Source organism: Onychomys torridus, chromosome 16 (genome assembly GCF_903995425.1).
Source record: "Onychomys torridus chromosome 16, mOncTor1.1, whole genome shotgun sequence".
NCBI classification, from domain to species: Eukaryota; Metazoa; Chordata; class Mammalia; order Rodentia; family Cricetidae; genus Onychomys; species Onychomys torridus.
Window position 1 is genome coordinate 47747491 of NC_050458.1, and position 16368 is coordinate 47763858.

The following is a 16368-nucleotide window of genomic DNA, read 5'->3' on the forward strand; positions in this document are numbered from 1 at the left end:
CCAGGACCATCTGCCTGAGGGAGGGACGGGATCTGAGGTTTCACTTTATCTGACACATCGCTGTGGCATCCTGGAGCTGGGCACCTGCCAGGTGACCCCTGTGGGTAGGGGACCAACGAGGGCTAAGACCTGGACCTCAAAGAGCTCACATCACAAGCAGGGTCAAAGCTGGACAGTCTCAAGTAAAGAGCCCCTGAGCGTGGGAGGGCAGGGCATGCTGGCCTGTCTGGGTTTCCAGAAGCCGAGGGTCCAGGGAGCTTGATGCCACGAACAGGGAGGAGATGGCACTCCAGGCCAAAGGCCCCATAGGACAAAGGGATCTTTATGGAGAGGGGCTCATCTTTGCCATGTGCCCAGGGGATCTCCAAATGCAGGAGATGAGGCTGAAGGCAAGAGGCAGAGAGAGTGTGAAGGGCCATGTCTTCCCTCCAAGTGCACATGGGAGACAGGGTTAGCAGAGATTCAAGGCACGGAGGGGAAGCCTGCTCCTTTACATATCTGATTCTGCCTGTAGATACCAAGGCAGCCATGTCTCACCCAGAACCCCAGCTTCCAGACTTCCAACAGGTTCTCTCAGCGGAAAGAGAGTCCCCCTCACAGGCAGGTCCTGTCCCCAGGACAGCTGTAATAGTGGCCAGTCAAGGCAGGGTGAGATGCTGGGCTCTGTCTTGGTCTAAAGATCTCCAGAGGCTGGGTGGCTCTCCTGATACACTTCTCCTAACATCTTCCTAACACCCTCTTCCTAGAGGTCCTCCTACCCTGCAGCCAGACTGGCAGGGCTAACCAGTGACAGCGCCACTGTGAGCCCCGCTCTCTGCAAACAGGAGGTGCATGGCATCTCTGCCTCTGCTTGCTCTTCCTGTCTGCACCTCAGACTTTGCAGAGAGCAGCAAACTCCCTTCCCTTCTCTCCTGATGGGTGCCATTTTGAGGGTGGGCTATGCCACCCCTGCCCCATGGCCCTTCAGCTTTCTGGGCCTTGGGGTCCTTATCATACCATCATCTGGACAGATTCTAGGCTGGAAGGAGCGATCACATCTGCCCACTCTGGCTCTTATGGGAGCCCACCGATGATGATCACCTGTCTCTGTGGTCAGACAGTCACTCTGTCACTTCCCTGGCCTTCCTCTGCTGTCTCAGTCTGGGATGGGATGCCGGGAGCTGAACCTGGGTCTCTCCAGCTCTGACTACAGATTGGCATGGCTGTGGTGAGGTTCAGTGTCCGAGAACAACACTGAGCTGAATGTGACTCTTGACTCCTGCATGTGGGGAGAGGACTTGGGCAAAAGGCACAGGAGCAGTAAGAGCATTTGCTGTGTGACCCCATAACACCCCACCTGAGGAAGGCGCCTCTGACTTTGGCCATGAACTCCCATCCCCCAACTTGAAAAATGTGCAGGATATCCCCATCAACCTACAGCTTGCCAAGACAGTAAGCAGAACTCTAGGAAATGGGTGACTCACGCCTCTCGAGTGGAACCTTCAGGATGGGCACCTCACAAGGGCATTCATACACATTCCCTCTCCGATGGGAGAGACAGCCGGCCCACTTTACATATGGGAGGAAAGAAACACACAGAGTACTATTCCTGCTCAAGACTGCAGGCAGAGGAAGAGGTGGACGTGGTCTGTGAATCCTGGCAGGGTCGGAGGCACCCTAGATCAACAATTCCAGGTGCCCATATCTGATATCTGACTGGATCACTCCCAGGAAGTCCTCCTGCATCAAGTGCCTCAGCCTTACCCTCAAATCATCTTGCTCCAGTCACACACTGCCTTCTCCCACTTCTTCAGAGACAAGTTCTCCCTGCCCGGGGCCTTTCCACTCTCCCTTGGCTCGGCCACTGTTGCCTGTTTACATCAGTTAATTGCTAACTCAATCTGTCACTGCCATTCCAGACCCTCCTTCAGAAAGTCTCCCCATCCTCTCTCCTCTCCGAAGTCCTTATCTTGGCCACAGTGTCACCTGGTCACGATGTCAGGCTCATCGGTGAGTACCTGATGAGCCATTAAGGTCAGTGATCCGGGTCCTGTACTCTCTCACTTGAACTAACACGTTTTCCACCCACTTTCCCTCCGGAGTGCAGCCAAGGGTGGCCTCTAGCTGCTCCTACGCATCCTTCCCTGGCCTCTTGGCCCATACAGTCGCCTCAGTCAGGTTGTACATAGGCCTGTAGTGCCCAACTTCTCCTGAATGTACTTCCTTCCTTTTTTTTAAGATTTATTTATTTATTATGTATACAGCTTGTATGCTTGCAGGCCAGAAGAGGCAACCAGATCTCATTACAGATGGTTGTGAGCCACCATGTGGTTGCTGGGAATTGAACTCAGGACCTCTGGAAGAACAGTCAGTGCTCTTAACCTCTGAGCCATCTCTCCAGCCCGTTGTTTTATTGTTGTTGTTGTTTGTTTGTTTGTTTGTTTTTCCCTTTTTTGAGGTGGTCTTACTATGTAGCCTTGGCTGGTCCAGAACTCTACGTAGACCATGCTGGCGTTGAACTCACAGAGATTTGCCTGACTCTACCTCCTGAGTACTAGGATTAATGGCATGCACTATCACACCCAGCTCCAGAACATATTTCTAACAAGTGACCCATTCAAGACACCCTGAAGAAGAGCTTGGGGGTCCTTCCCCAAGACAGGACAAGGATAGGCCCCTTTAGAATCCAGGCACCTAATAACACAATGCAAGTACTTGAGACCCAGGCCCACTGAAAAGCAAGCAGTTTACCCCAGTAGCACCCAAGCCCACCGGTAAAGGCTCATCTTCAAACATGGCTCCACTCACAGCTTTGAGCTTGCTCTGGTTATCTGTCTAGTCCCCTTACTCCTCCTTTGTCTTGGTCTCAAGTTCCTGTCTCTTGACTTCAAATTCTCAGAATCAAACTCCAGCCCATCGTTGGGCATCCTTGGGCATCCTTGTGCATCCTTGGGTAAGTAGCTGAGTCCCCGTGTACCTCGGATTCTCAACTGTAAAATTAGAAGGACCAGGACCATGGTATCTCCTGGGGTTGTGAGTAGAGTCTAAGGGATAACAGACACAGTATCTTCTTCAGAGTCTCAGGAACAACAGGAGCTGTCACACCTTCCATGGCATCACCTCACTCCTTCAGGGAAGTCAGGCAGCCTCAGCCAGAGGCAAACAGACCACTGTGCCCTGGTGCTCCCTTGATAAAGCCAGTCCAGCCCCAAATCCGCCCCCCTCCTCCCTACCCCACTCCCTATCTGGAGAGTCTGAGACACTAGCAGCAGCATTCTGCCTTAGGCCTGGCCATTTAATACCCACTACATCCACACCAGCCTTCTATCACCTACTTTGCACCTCTGCTTGGCAGCTTTATCCCACCCCCACCCCTCTGTAAGACAGAGCTAAGAGGAATTCCAGAGGTCAGGAGGTGAGATGCGATAAGCCCCTCCTTGCCAGAGCCACCACCTTCCTAGGGAACAGTCACAACCTAGATGCAGAAATGAAGGCAGCTAGCCAGTGCTGGGCATTCCTCTCTTCCTAATGGAGGCCATGAACCCATCCTTCATCCTTCATCCCAGCTGCTGAGGGATGCTCCCATCAGAGTGAGCCTGTCCCAGTCTGGCACCCAGCCTGGAAACACCTGTGGGAAAAACAGTCATAGGATGGGGGGGGGGGGGGGGGGGGGGCTGGGCCTCTAAACTCTCCTCTCCAGGGCAAAAGAATCCGTGATTCCTCAGAAGCCAAGTAAGGACAGGCAGGCTGTATGTGCCAGGAGCGGGGAGTCGAGACTGGAAAGCCAGAACATGGGTTCTGTCAGGGTAACAAGCAGCCATGGGTATTAGGGGAGAGAGAAATCAATGAGGCAAAGAGCTTGTGGGAATGGGCTGGCCACAGCAAGCAGGTCATGGCACGTGATGCTGGAGGTTGAGATGGTAGGGTGGTACCCAGCAGTCAGGAGGCAGTTCAGGGCTAGCGCCAGGGCAGAGCCGGAGGCAATGCTCAGTCCCAACACCCAGTCTTCTTCCTCCCCTGTCTGCCCTGTCCCCAAGCCAAACCACGCTGGTTGGAAGCTTAGCAATGTGGTAGAGAGAATGTGGACTCAGGCCACCAGGTTCAAACACAGGTTGTGGCCTGGAATCGACATAAGACTCACAAACCATCCAGAAGACCCTCTGGCTGGCTGTTGGCCCCTGTCCTGTCCTTCCTCACCACAGGGTCAAGCCTGAGTCACAGATGGGGTCCGGGTCCCAGCTCTAACCCTCCTCAGCTGAGAGCCCCTGCGAAGCATGCAGCCCCTGGTCCAGGAGCTCTGAAGCTACCAGGCCCGCTACAGCCTCCAGGGGCACCACCTTCCCAGGTTATAGACCCAAGGCTCCCCATCGACAGCGTGTAAAAATGATACCCCTCTTCCCAGAGTGGACAGAAAGGTTAAAGGTCAGAGCGTTGGAGTGTTCTTTCTCAGCACAGGCCATGACCCCCGTACCTTCCTCAGGAAGTACTGCTATCTTCCCTGTCTCAGGTGCTTCACACCTCTCCCCTCTACCGGGGACCTTCGCACACAGACATTCTTCCTGCCTAGAACATTCTTTGTGGCCACCTCTCCCCCCACCATGGCTGTTCTGGGCTCAGATGCCACTCCTCCAGGAAGCCCTCCAGAGATCCCACATGCACTCAAGGTCTTACAGGTCTTCACTACCAGGAACAACAGGGACCGTGAAGGGTGAGGAAGCTGCCTGGAGCATTGCAGGTGTCCATGGAAACCACTGATTCAGCCTACACAGTGTGGGAAGTGTTCCAAGAGGAGGCGACCCCTCGATCTAGAATCAGAAGCTTCAAGCTGTAAAGTCCCCAGCACCCACTTTGCAGATGGGAAAACTGAGTTCTAGAGCTAAGGGCTGCCCTACAACTGTCGGAGAAGCATCCCTGTTCCATCAGTTCCAGGCTCTGCCAGGTTCCCCACTCTTGGGAGGCCCATCCCTCTCCCCTGGGGCGGCCCCACAGCCCACCTGGGGGCTGCCTGGTCCTGTGGATCACCCTGTGGGCGGGAGGCTGAAGGCTGGAGGATCACTGGGCGCCCGAATGCGCTGAGCAGGGCAGCTGGCAGCAGCGCAGCTCCGAACCAGCTGTTTGGATGACAAACTGCATTCAAGCTTCATTAGGGTAATCACGGGCTCCCCTCCCGGCAGCGCCGCCGAGCGCGACTGTCAACCTGAACTAATCAAACCCGGCCCCAGGACACCCACCCGCCTGGCTGACAAGCCGCTAAGCCGCGGAGCCACTTGGAGCAGCACGGCTCACTTGGAGGTGGCAGTAGGGCTGGGCCCTGGAGACAGACAGCCTGGGAGTCCTGCTGCATGCTCCCTGGGACCCTGGGAGCCTCAAAGCTGTCAGTGCGGCTAGTCTAACCACCACTTCTTTTGTTACAGCCAGAAACAGAGCTTAGGTGACACGGCCATTGCAAGGGAGGGGTGATGCCAGACACAAATCCCCCGTCTGTGGGCCCATCATCTCTTCCCCATTGCCTTTCCCTCTGAGAGACACTAAGGGCTGGGGACAGTGGAGTGGCCTCAGCAAGCCCCTTTAGCCCTGCACCCCAACAGGAACTTGGGGGCTCTGGTGACAAAGATGTGGGAAGCCATTTGACGAGCAGTCGGGCCAAGGCTCAAGCGGGCACGGGCACGGGTGTGAAGGCAGGTCCCCCGCCCTGCTCAGCTCTATGGTCCCTGGGCAGCTGTCCCTACCCACAATCAGAACGAGGCCAGAGTAACATGTCTGGTCCCTTCATTGACAGCCGGGGAAACCAAGCCTGGGCAAGGGGCGGGGGTCAGACGCAATGGTAGATAGCAGAAAGCATTAGGCTGTTGAGACAGAGGACCGTCATTCATTCACACATTCACTCATTCATCCACCCGTTCACACGACAACAGGAGCTCTGCGTTGGGTACTCAGTACTTGCTGGATGAACAGATGCCTGCAAGGCTGGGAGCATGAATGGATGCCTGGTGCTAGGGACTCAGACGTGAACTCAGTAGACACTCACCCTGCCTCCTGGAGTCTGTCTAGTGGGAACAGCCAAACAACAGATAATTAATTACAAATGACACAGGCAATACAGCCACCAGGAAGGCCACTGCCTGGTCTGGGAAGGTCCTGCTGGCTCCCTGAGGGAGGGGGCATGCCAGCTGGGACCTTCAGTGAAAAGCTGAAGGCAGACAGGGTGGGTGGAGGACACACAGCATGTGCAAAGGCCCAGAGGTCAGAAGGAGCTTGGGGCTTTAGAGGACAGAGTTCATCTATATGGCTGGAGGGTAGCTATGGGTATGAAAGCTGAAGACTGAGCTAGACCAGGAGGAGACTTGGATCCTCATCATAAGGGTGGCAGGAGCCTCTGGAAGGTTAGATGCAGGACTGGCGGCTGGTCCAAATCCAGCCTTACTGTCTTCTGATCCAGTATTAGCTCGGACAACTAGGAGAGCCAAAGTGCTCTCTCAGAAGAGGGCATCCTGGGAATCCATGCAGATGTGGCATAGATGGGCAGAGTTGGCCTCTACCAGTAAGATGCTCGAGTGCTGTGGGCAGCAGGTGGGTGGTGACTGGTATGAGGGTGCTTCCTGGCCCTGGCAACACTGTAGGCCTGCATCTGCACATAAGTGTTTAGGGCCTGTGCTTCAGATGTGTGCACCTTTCTGTGTTAAGTTAGGCCTCCAGAAAAGTTAAGAACAAAAGCCTGGCTCCATACCTCTATCTCTCTGTCTCTGGTTTTGCATTTGCAGAAGGAAGACAGTGCCAGGGACTACCTGGCTGTGCACAGGACTTAAAGTTCTATACTCCCAGACTGTGCACACCCTGGCTACCCTACCCTACAACAAACACAGATCACACAGAAGCATCATGCATGGCTCAGCAACAGAGTGCTTGCTCAGTGGTAGAGTACTTGCTTAGCATGCACTGAGTGCTAGGTTCAATCTGCAGCACTGTATAGACTGAGCTTGGTGGCTCACACCTGTAATCCCACCCAACACTCAGGAGCTAGAAGCAGGAAGATGAGGAGCTCAAGGTCATTCTCATAGGTAGTTCTAGCCCAGCTATGGATACACACAACAAAGAAAATAAAGCTTGTGTGTTCCCCATATTCTGACCTTCTTGGGCCCCCAGTTTCCTGATCTCTTGGAGGCCAGTGATCTCCACTTGCCTCAGAGGTCACAGGTACCCCCGCAGCCATCCTGCCCCAGGTCACAGGCCTGAGAAGGACCAAAGGAATGAAACCCAGAGCTGTCACATGTCACTGCTAGTTCTAATAAGGTAGGTTCTAGGGCAGAGACTCACTGTCCAGTGCCAGCAGAAACCAGGCCAGACTCAGGCCTCCAAATGTCACCCTGAAGAATGTCCATCCTGCTCACCTACTGCGTGCTAGGCCCGGCCTGAGAACCCCCTGCAGGAGGAACATCAACCCGAAATGGCGGCTTTTTCCTGGGAAGATTCAGGAATGCAGGCCAGGTGTGTACCCTGCCTGGGCAGGCACTACAGCTAACCTGGAAAAAGAGGTTCCGAGAGGCCCCGAGCCAGCCACCACAGTGACTACACTAGTATTCTAATGGGGCTCAGTTTTCAGAGCCGCATGGCGATGGGCCTCGGTATCAGAACCATCATCAGCTCCACGTGACAGAGGGAGAAACTGAGGCTTCAAAAGGAATAGTGTCCTAGGACTCCTCAATGAGAAGCCAGGAAATAATTAGATGTCTGGGATGTCCCCTGTACCCCTGTGGTCACCATGGGGCACAGCTCAAGCCCCTCCCAACAGGACACTGATCCGCTCTGTGCGGTTCTCCCCACCACCTGGGGCCACTCAGCCAACAAACACCCACTGGGTGCTGCAAACTACCAGTAGTGGAGCTGGGCGTGGAGTGGAGACCACATCGCAGGGATGAGGAACCCTTACCAAAGATGGCTCTATCTGCCACTTACACAGCAATGCCAAGAACCACAACAGTGACTGTGGCTACAAACATAGGGCCTGCAGGTGCCAGGTGTTGCACTGAAATGCCAGCCAGCTTGTTCAGTCTTCCCAGCAGCCTCACAGGGGATGAGCTGTTGGCTCTAGAGTCTGACTGGTACCATGGGCTGCAAGGTTGAGTTGGACCTGTTGGCAGTGGTTTGAGAGATTATCATAACTCCTCCTCACAGACCCTTCCTGACCATCTCAACAGGGGGACCCTACAGAGCCGCAGGGTGAACTGGAACTCCACGCCTGTCCCACCCTTCATGGCTGGAACAGTACCTGGAGGTACCCTACAGGCTTATAACTCACTTTGCTCTTGCCGATGCTAGGATACGGGCTCCATGGAAAGGTTAGAGGTGATGGCTACTCCCACGGCTCTGCTCACATCCCCACAGCCCCAGAGACGCTGGCTCTGTGTTGGCTCCCACAGGGATGAGGAGTAGAGGCGGACAGACAGGGGAGTATATTGTCCCACTCTGTATGTTCTCTCCTCACACCCCATGACAGACACATACTCTTTCCTCTAGCCTCAGAGCGAAGCCTCCAGCAGTGTCTCTCCAACACACGTGCTTTCTCCAGTACTCCTTACCTTCCCTCTGCGGCTCTGCTCACAACCCAAGGCACACTTGTGTGTGCTTACTGGCCTTCTGCTGGCCCATCCTACTGTCACAGGAGCTTCCTGAGGACCAGGGCTGCATCTGCTCTGTTCACAAATGCCAGCACACAGATGGTACGAAATGGGGCCTCAGTATCCCTGTGAAGTGACGGAATTGGCTAACTTCTGTCTGGCAAGAAGCTGTGGGAACAGAGTGGGGTAGCCCTGACCCTGTCCCTGAGCAGAGGCAAACAGAAAGAGGGGAAGGATTCCACAGCAGAGGGAGAGGCCTGGTGAGAAGTGGGCTGTGGGACCTTGGCGGGCCTCAGTGCAGTCAGAGGGGGAAGGAGAGGCCAGCAGAGTCGTGGGGTGTGTGTATGTAAGAGAGAAAGAGAGGCCTTTGGGGTTCTGGCACTGAAGTGGAAGTTCCCAGAACTCAGACTATCTCCCAGTCCACCTCCCCCACATACCCCTACCACACTACCCATGATGGTAACTAAGTCAGAGGACTAGTTCCCACCTTCCCTATCTAGATCTACCCACAGCCCTGGGAGGTGGCCTCCCATCCAGACAGGCTGTGTGGCCTTGGTCTGCTTGGGGCTTCTTCCAAGTAGAGCCAGACAGATGGGCCAAGAAGACAGAGAAGCTTGGGTGAGTGCCCTGCTGCAGAATGGCAGGGGCCACGGCCAGAAGCGGTGGCAGACATTTCCCAGCCAGGACCCGGTCAAGTGCAAGAATTGTCTGTGACCAGAGTAGCAGACAACCAGCCCACATCATGCTGCATCCAGCTGGCAAAGCCGGCCTCAAGGCTCAGGTGGCTGGGTGGGAAAGGCCGCACAGATAGACACCCTTGGCTCCCAGACACTCTGTTAGGAGGATCTCAGCTTTAGCCACCAGGTCCAGATGTCCCATGAGCTCCCACCCAACTCAGACCTGCTCCAGGCCCGTGTCGCCTACTCCTGGAAAATCTGACAGGCATCCCCCTGCCTCCCCACATTACCTGGACAATCCTAGCTCCAGCCCTAAGGTTTTCCTCCTTCTCTCTCTCTGCCACAACAGACCTTTACAAGACCTTCCAGGCCCCACAGTCTAGAATGATCTGACACACCTACACATTATGAGCACCAAACTCCAGCCACAATGGCCTTTCTGTCCCCTGACAGATAAAGCTCAGTCCACCACAAGACCTTTGTACCTACCTCTGCCTCAGGATTCTTCTCCCTCCCCCACCTCTCTATCCCCATGCTAGGCACTTGAGGCCCTAGGTCAAATGCCTCCCCCTTGGAAAGACCCCTCCAGAGCATCCTAGCCAGTGGTAGCTACATGCCTAGAGTAGCGTGTATCACAAGGATGTCTCCCACGTGCCTTCCTCCTTGCTACTGTGTGTGCAGTACCTTAATGCTGCAGCTACAGGGCCATAGACACAGAAGGAACTCCAAAACCTGACTGATACTGAGTGTGTGAGCCAACCAGTCTCTGTGCCTGGTTGAACCATCAGACCATTCAGGGGCCCTGGGCCTCCCCCAAACAAGCCACACACAGCCTTAAGACCATGGCCCCTGAGCTCTGGCCCTGGCCACTTCTCCAGCACTGGCCTCCCTGTGGCCTCCTCTAGGTCCCTGCACCATACTCCCACTCAACCCCTTCCCAATGCCTCCTCTGACCTGCCGGTTCCTGCCGCCAATCATTCCCACAGTGCTCCTCGCCCCTCTCCTCCTTGGCATCAGCTCCCACACCACACCTCCCTTCCCGTCATTTCTGCTCATACACCCAGGCCCCACGGCCATCGCTGTCCCTTTGCACTCTCGGGCCTCCAATCCTCCACTCCAACTGGCCTCTCTACTTTTCTTCTGCTTCCTTGATGGACAAACTTTTGTTCATCCTTGAAAACCCAAGTCGGAAATGTTCATCCTTTTTGCAAAACCCTTCGTGATTTTCCTCCTGCATCAGTCAGGACTCCATCAGCGGTAAGAGAAACAACACAAAACAGCTCCAATAAGAAAGGGAGCGGGTCGGTCTATGCTCTCCACCCTCGAAGTAGTTATGGAAGAGGGTGGAGGGCAGTTTCACCTCACACTCACCGCTTTCAGCAAGCATAGGCCAATCAAAGGCACCACGGGCCAGGCAGCAGGTCCCGGCACACTCAGAGTCAAGTGAAAATACAGGAAAGCCTGTGGTTTCTGTGACTAGCCGAGAAAGGGCATGTGCCCATTTCCCAATCAGTCACTGAGGCCAGAGGGGTGCGTCTCATGCTCATCCTGTGGGTTGTGAAGCAGGTCCTGAGTCTGCTCCATACCTGGGTCCATGGTGCACACACCCTGTCTCCACATATGCCCTGAGCTGTATGACCTGCTGAGCCCCAAATAAGTCCATCTCCCACTCTGTGACAGTTCCAGAACCAGGGCTGGGACACCTGATTAGCAGGAATCAGCTGCACGAAGGGGGCCTGCACATGTGGAGTGCAGTTACGGGTTAACTGGCACCCCTGCCAGGCAGCAGATCTGCATTCTCACGGAGGCCTCAGGGGGACACAAAGCTGACATGGCAACGCGGGGAGTCAGAAGGGGGGTACCGGGGGCTCCCAGGCACAGCACAGCCCCAGCAGCCCAGCTGCAGGGGCTACTTGGCCAATCCCAGAGAGCTGCTAGTGGAAGGGTTGGGGAAATAATTACCAGGGAGGCTGGGAGGGAGGCGGGGAGGCTGGGAGGGAGGCTTAATGAAACTGCTAACGCGTTAGTGATTCCTGCCTGCTCAGAGAGGCGGAGGCAGACAGCCATGTTGCCAGCTCCTGCAAGGAAGCTGCCAGGCGGGACTGGCTGGGCACGCACAGGCGGCAACAATAGGCACCTCTGCACCATCGTCTTTCAACACGTGACTTTCAAAGGGCAATCTTAATACATTACAACTGAAATGACAGTCGACTCCAACATCCATGAAATCAGGCTGGAGTCCGTGTAGACACATTAGGGATACAATTCAGGTTAAACACAATTAGACAGCTAAGGGCCAGTGAGAATTGGGTGTCTGGTCCCATTTTCCAGATAGGAAGCCGGGAGTCCTCATAGGGAGCCAGGAAGGTTCCAGAAATCACCAGCCCCCTAAGCCCTTCTCACCACTCCCATATATTTGTATTTGCAGAAAGCTCTTTAGGGAGAGGTGGACAACACAATCCCAAAGATGTCCCTAAAGAGTCAAGACCAAAGTCGAATAGCAAAGTCCCCTGGGGAAGGGCTCTTCCTGGGATTCTCTTTCCTCAAGATGGGCGTTTAACAGCCAGTGCGGTCTACACTGTGGTTTTCAGTCTATGACATCTCAGGTCCTCAGACGAGACAAGAGCCACTGAGATGTCAAGTGCTATGGCCAAGGATGGCTACAGTGCCACAATCCAAGAACCAGCGTTCCAGATTCCCAAAGCATGGACTTTTGTTCAAACATTCCACAGGGTGCCCTGGGTGCTAAGTATCCCTGGGCTGGCAGCTGGAGAAATGTAGAGGTTCTGACAAGCCATTCCCCACTACTCCAGAATGCTATAAATAGCAAAGGTTGCCAGGAGGTACATGAGAGTCACTGGGGAAGCAGCCTGAAGCCAGAATGACCACAAAAAACCAGTGCCTTCTCTGCTCTGCTCTGCCCTGAGTTAGCATGGGACACCTCCCCCTCCAGGACCAGGAACCAGGGCACAGAGGCTTGAAGGAACAAAGCTACATGTCTTGGAAAGTGACCCACAGAAGCTGAGCATGGAGGTGCACATTTGTAATTCCATGGAGGCAGGAGGATCAGAAAGGGGTTCAAAGCCACCTTCTACTATAGAGTATCAAGGCAGCCTGAGCTACATGTGACTGTGTCTCGGGGGAAAAAAAAAAAAAAGTAAGTGCTCTTCACTAGTGGGAGCCCATCCATCCCAGAGGGGTTCATTCCCTCTGGGGTCCACCCCTTAAGAACCAACAAGGTACAAACCTACAAATCTGAGGCCAGTGATCCCAGTTTAGGGCTAGGAGACACTGGGAAGGGGTGGGTTCTCCATATCTGTGCCCTCAAGGAACTGTGAACTCAAGGGATGCCCCTTGTAGACAGTTGGGTCTAGGAGCCAGGCAGGCCAGGAACTCAACAACTAGCTGGTCTCCCCATGTCAGAGTCTGGTCCAAACAAGGTCTGTGAGAAAGCAGAGCCATGTCTGCCTCAGTAGTGCCTTCAGAACCTTCTAGACAGCCTGGGGAGGCTCTTTGTAGGACACCCAGCCATTCATGAGGCCTGGTTACATGTTCCTGGGTCTATGTCTCCAGAGGAATATCAAAAGGTAAGGCCACCACTGTGGGGATAAGACCCTGGGACAGGAGCTCGTTATGGACAAGTGAATGAGTGACAGAGAGAGAGAGAATGATGGACAGTCCAATGCCACCCCACCTGCTGCTGCAAACATGCCCCAGGGCAGTCTGCTCACTGAGCAGACTGACTCAGCTTCTGGCTGTCTAGAAGACCTCTTACAGTAAGAAACTAACCCTGATCCTTAGCCATTGTCAAACCGGAAACAGACTTAGAGGGCCCTGGCCGTCGCAGAATTCAAACCCACACAGCCTGGGCCTCAGGCTCTGCTCCATCCACATTTTTATAAGGCATGCCTCCACACAGTGCTCTCATCTGATCCCCATCCCCCACCACACCCCAGGGGGACATGCTCCAGCCTCAGACAAGGACCCTCAAGCGCAGAGCAATGGAGACCAAGGTCAGAGTCCCCAGAACATACAAGGTCTCAAACTCAGACGGCTCCAACAATCCCTCATCATCTCTTCCACACGCCAAAGCCGCCTCCTTCCCCATCATCAACGCAATAAAGAAGGGAAGGGGGAGGGGAGTGGAAAGTGGAGGGGAAAGGAAAGGAGGGGAGCCCTCCACAGCCCGCAGCGGGCTCCTTTCTGGTCAGGGGAAAAGCCTCTAATGAAGGCCCTTCGATGCCGCTGAGCTGGCGGTGTCAGCCTGGGAGCCCCGCGGAGCTGCGGGCCGCGCATCTCTGCCCCCAATTAGCACTCAGGTCCTCCATCAAAGCGTGTGCCTGCTGCCAGAGGCAGAGGCCACAGGGACAGCCCTTCCAGCAGTGGGAGGAGGCCAAGGCTCTCTGGCAGGCCCTGGCCTCTGCCCCTTGCCTTTGGGTTGGGGCGGGGGTAACCTAGCCCCCACCTCTCACCCTCTCCAATCAGCCAGCTCAGGGCAGACGCCATCACCCCGGGGGACGCGCTAATGAAGATGGCCGACATTAATCTCTTCCCTCTCCCGACAGGTCAATTTATAGTTCCATGGGGAGCCCTGGCGCCCAGCCAGAGGGCCTGACATAACTCTCCCTGCTCCTGAGGAGGACATCAGGGGTGGGCTTTGATAGGCAGAGGGGGCTGGTGGTCCCTGGAACAGTTCTTCAGTCTAAGCATCCACCATTACCACCCCCACCAAATACAGGTGGCAGAGAAAAAAACCCAGGGCACCTGACCTGGAGAGCTGAGGGTAGCTGACTGACAGCCAAAACAGTCCTGGCTCCTCAGTTGGGGACCCTCCACAACAGGAGCCCTACACCCCAAAAGAGGCAGACTTTTCTGCACCTCACTGATCCTCCAGAAGCATTGAAAGCCTCTCTGTTCTTGCTCAAGTACGTTCCTCAAAGACTACTAAGCTGGCCACCAAAGTCTGGCCCTGACTGGACCCTGGAGACCCATCAACCTACTCTCCCCGAGCTCCCAGGCTGCTGGTGGAGGCAGGTCTGGTAGTACCCTACTGCACTAAGCACCCTACTTGAAGGAGTTGTCAATGGCTGAGGGTACCTTTGGGAAGGTGCACTCTCTCCATCTGCCTGATGGAAGAGGGATGGGGGGGAGGTACAGCAGGGTGCTGAGCCTGAACAAGGGTGGGGTTCGGGCAAACAGGCTGTCTTAGCAGGGAAGACCCAAGAGCAGAGGACAGCTGTCTCACAAGGCATCACACAGGCTGTGGGCAGAAGCTGAGAAGCCCAGCCTCGGGGGACTCTCTGGAGTTTGGCCTAGTTTAGATCTGTGGACAGCTGAGTTCAGTCTGCCTGCTCAGAGCTGCATTTTTGAAAGACAGCTTGGTAATGGTGTCCCAGGCTGATAGTCATGCAGGGGAGGGAGCAGCAGGTAGGTCTGGGTCATAGGGAAAAGGAAGGACAGATGTCTTGGGGGCAGAGCAGAACTTCACAGAGGACTGGAAGGACAAGCAGGTACCAGGGTGTCTGGGAGGTAAAGACCTAGGGTCTCTAGTTTGGGCACTGGGTGGGGGGAGGGGTTACAAGCCAGGAACAGGTAAGGAATTGGGTCTGTGAAGCTTCCAGCAGGCCCCAGATGCCAGACCTGAGCTTGGGAGACACGGGGACCTAAATATTGACTCCATGTCCAACTGTGAACAGCATGGGACTTGTGCTCTTGGAGTAGATCTTTTCTCAGGCAGGGAGGAAACTGGAGAGGGGCATTCTGTAGGGGAAGAAGTGAGGGCCTGGCAAGGGCAAGTGTGGGCCCAGAGGTCCAACGCTGCGCCCAGCTGTCTGTCCTGCTGAAAGCACAAGGTCTGGCTGCCCCAGCTCCACTGGCCCTGCACTTACTAGGTACCATGTGACCTGCCCAATGGATGTCCCTTTCCTTTAGGCCTCCTCCCCACCTCCTCCTCCTCCTCCTCCTCCTCCTCCTTCATCTAACCCCTCTGCAACCCTGGGGCCATCCCTAGCTCCTCCTCCTCCTCCTTCATCTAACCCCTCTGCAACCCTGGGGGCATCCCCTTTACCCTAGGATGAAGACTCAGGCCTCAGGTTAGGCAGAGTCAGAAGGAACCAGGGTCCCACTGACCCCAAAGCACACTGTCATGTAAAAGAAAGAACAAGGCCTAAATAATGAGCCCAGATATTTACAGTGGCTGCATTATGGTGGCGGGACAATGGATGATTTTTTTTTCCCTTCTTTGCGACAATGAAATATTCATACGCTCACTCTGTCGCCTGTGTGTGCCTGGAGGGGGGCTGCTGTGGCTTTGGTGTCAAGAAATCGTGGGGTCAAATCCTGGCTCGTCCAGCTCCTAACTGGAGACCAAGGGCCAGCCATCTGCCCTTTTGGCCTCTGTTTTCTCATCCGTACAATGGGGACGAACGCCCCTCACTCCAGCCCACTGCGCGCACAGTAGGCACGCAGCTAAGTGCCAGCCTCGGAGCATCACACCCCCGCGTCGTCGCCACCTGTCCAGCCTCCAGAGGGAACTCGGGACGCCCCCACGTGCCAGACGCTGGCGCTGGGCGGGCGCCGGGCGCCCCCCTCCCGCCTCCCCGCCGCACCCCGCTGCCCGCTTACCCTGGCGGCCGGAGGGCCGGCATCGGTCCCGCAGGAGAGCCCGGGCAGCGGGGCCGGGCTCCGGAGCGCGGGCCGCGGGCGCGGGCAGGGCGCGCGGGGGCGCGGGCCGCGCGCTCCGGGCCGTGCGCCCCGCGGCCGCCGCGTCCTCGCCTCCAGCGCGGGCCCCCGCGCGCCCCGGCCGGCCCGGGGGCAGGCCCTGCGCAGCGCCGCGCGGGTGGGGGCGGGCCTCGCGGGCCCTGGAGAGGCGCCCGGGCGGGCGGCGCGGGGCTCCCGGCGGGGCGCGGGCGGCGCCGCTGCGGTGGCCCCGCGGCTGAGTGGTGGGGCGCGATTTACTGGCTGCAATTCCCGGCGCCCCTCGATGGCACTTAAGAGAGACCGGGAGGGAGCCGGGGAGAGCGGGCGGAGGGCGGGCGGAGGAGGGGCGGCGGGCGCCGTGCGCCGGCGGGGGAGGGGCGCGGGCGGGGGCGGGCGGG

The 16368-nt window shown here is 56.1% G+C and overlaps 1 protein-coding gene across 1 annotated transcript in view; it reads right to left on the reverse strand.

Annotated features, from left to right (window-relative positions):
- Positions 1-15985, reverse strand: part of Tcf20 (transcription factor 20) — a 157802-nt gene extending 141817 nt beyond the window's left edge. The window contains exon 1 of the mRNA XM_036207908.1: positions 15896-15985. The gene's annotated coding sequence lies outside the window, so the exon portion shown is untranslated. The remainder of the gene's footprint in view (positions 1-15895) is intronic.
- Between the last annotated feature and the right edge of the window lie 383 nt (positions 15986-16368).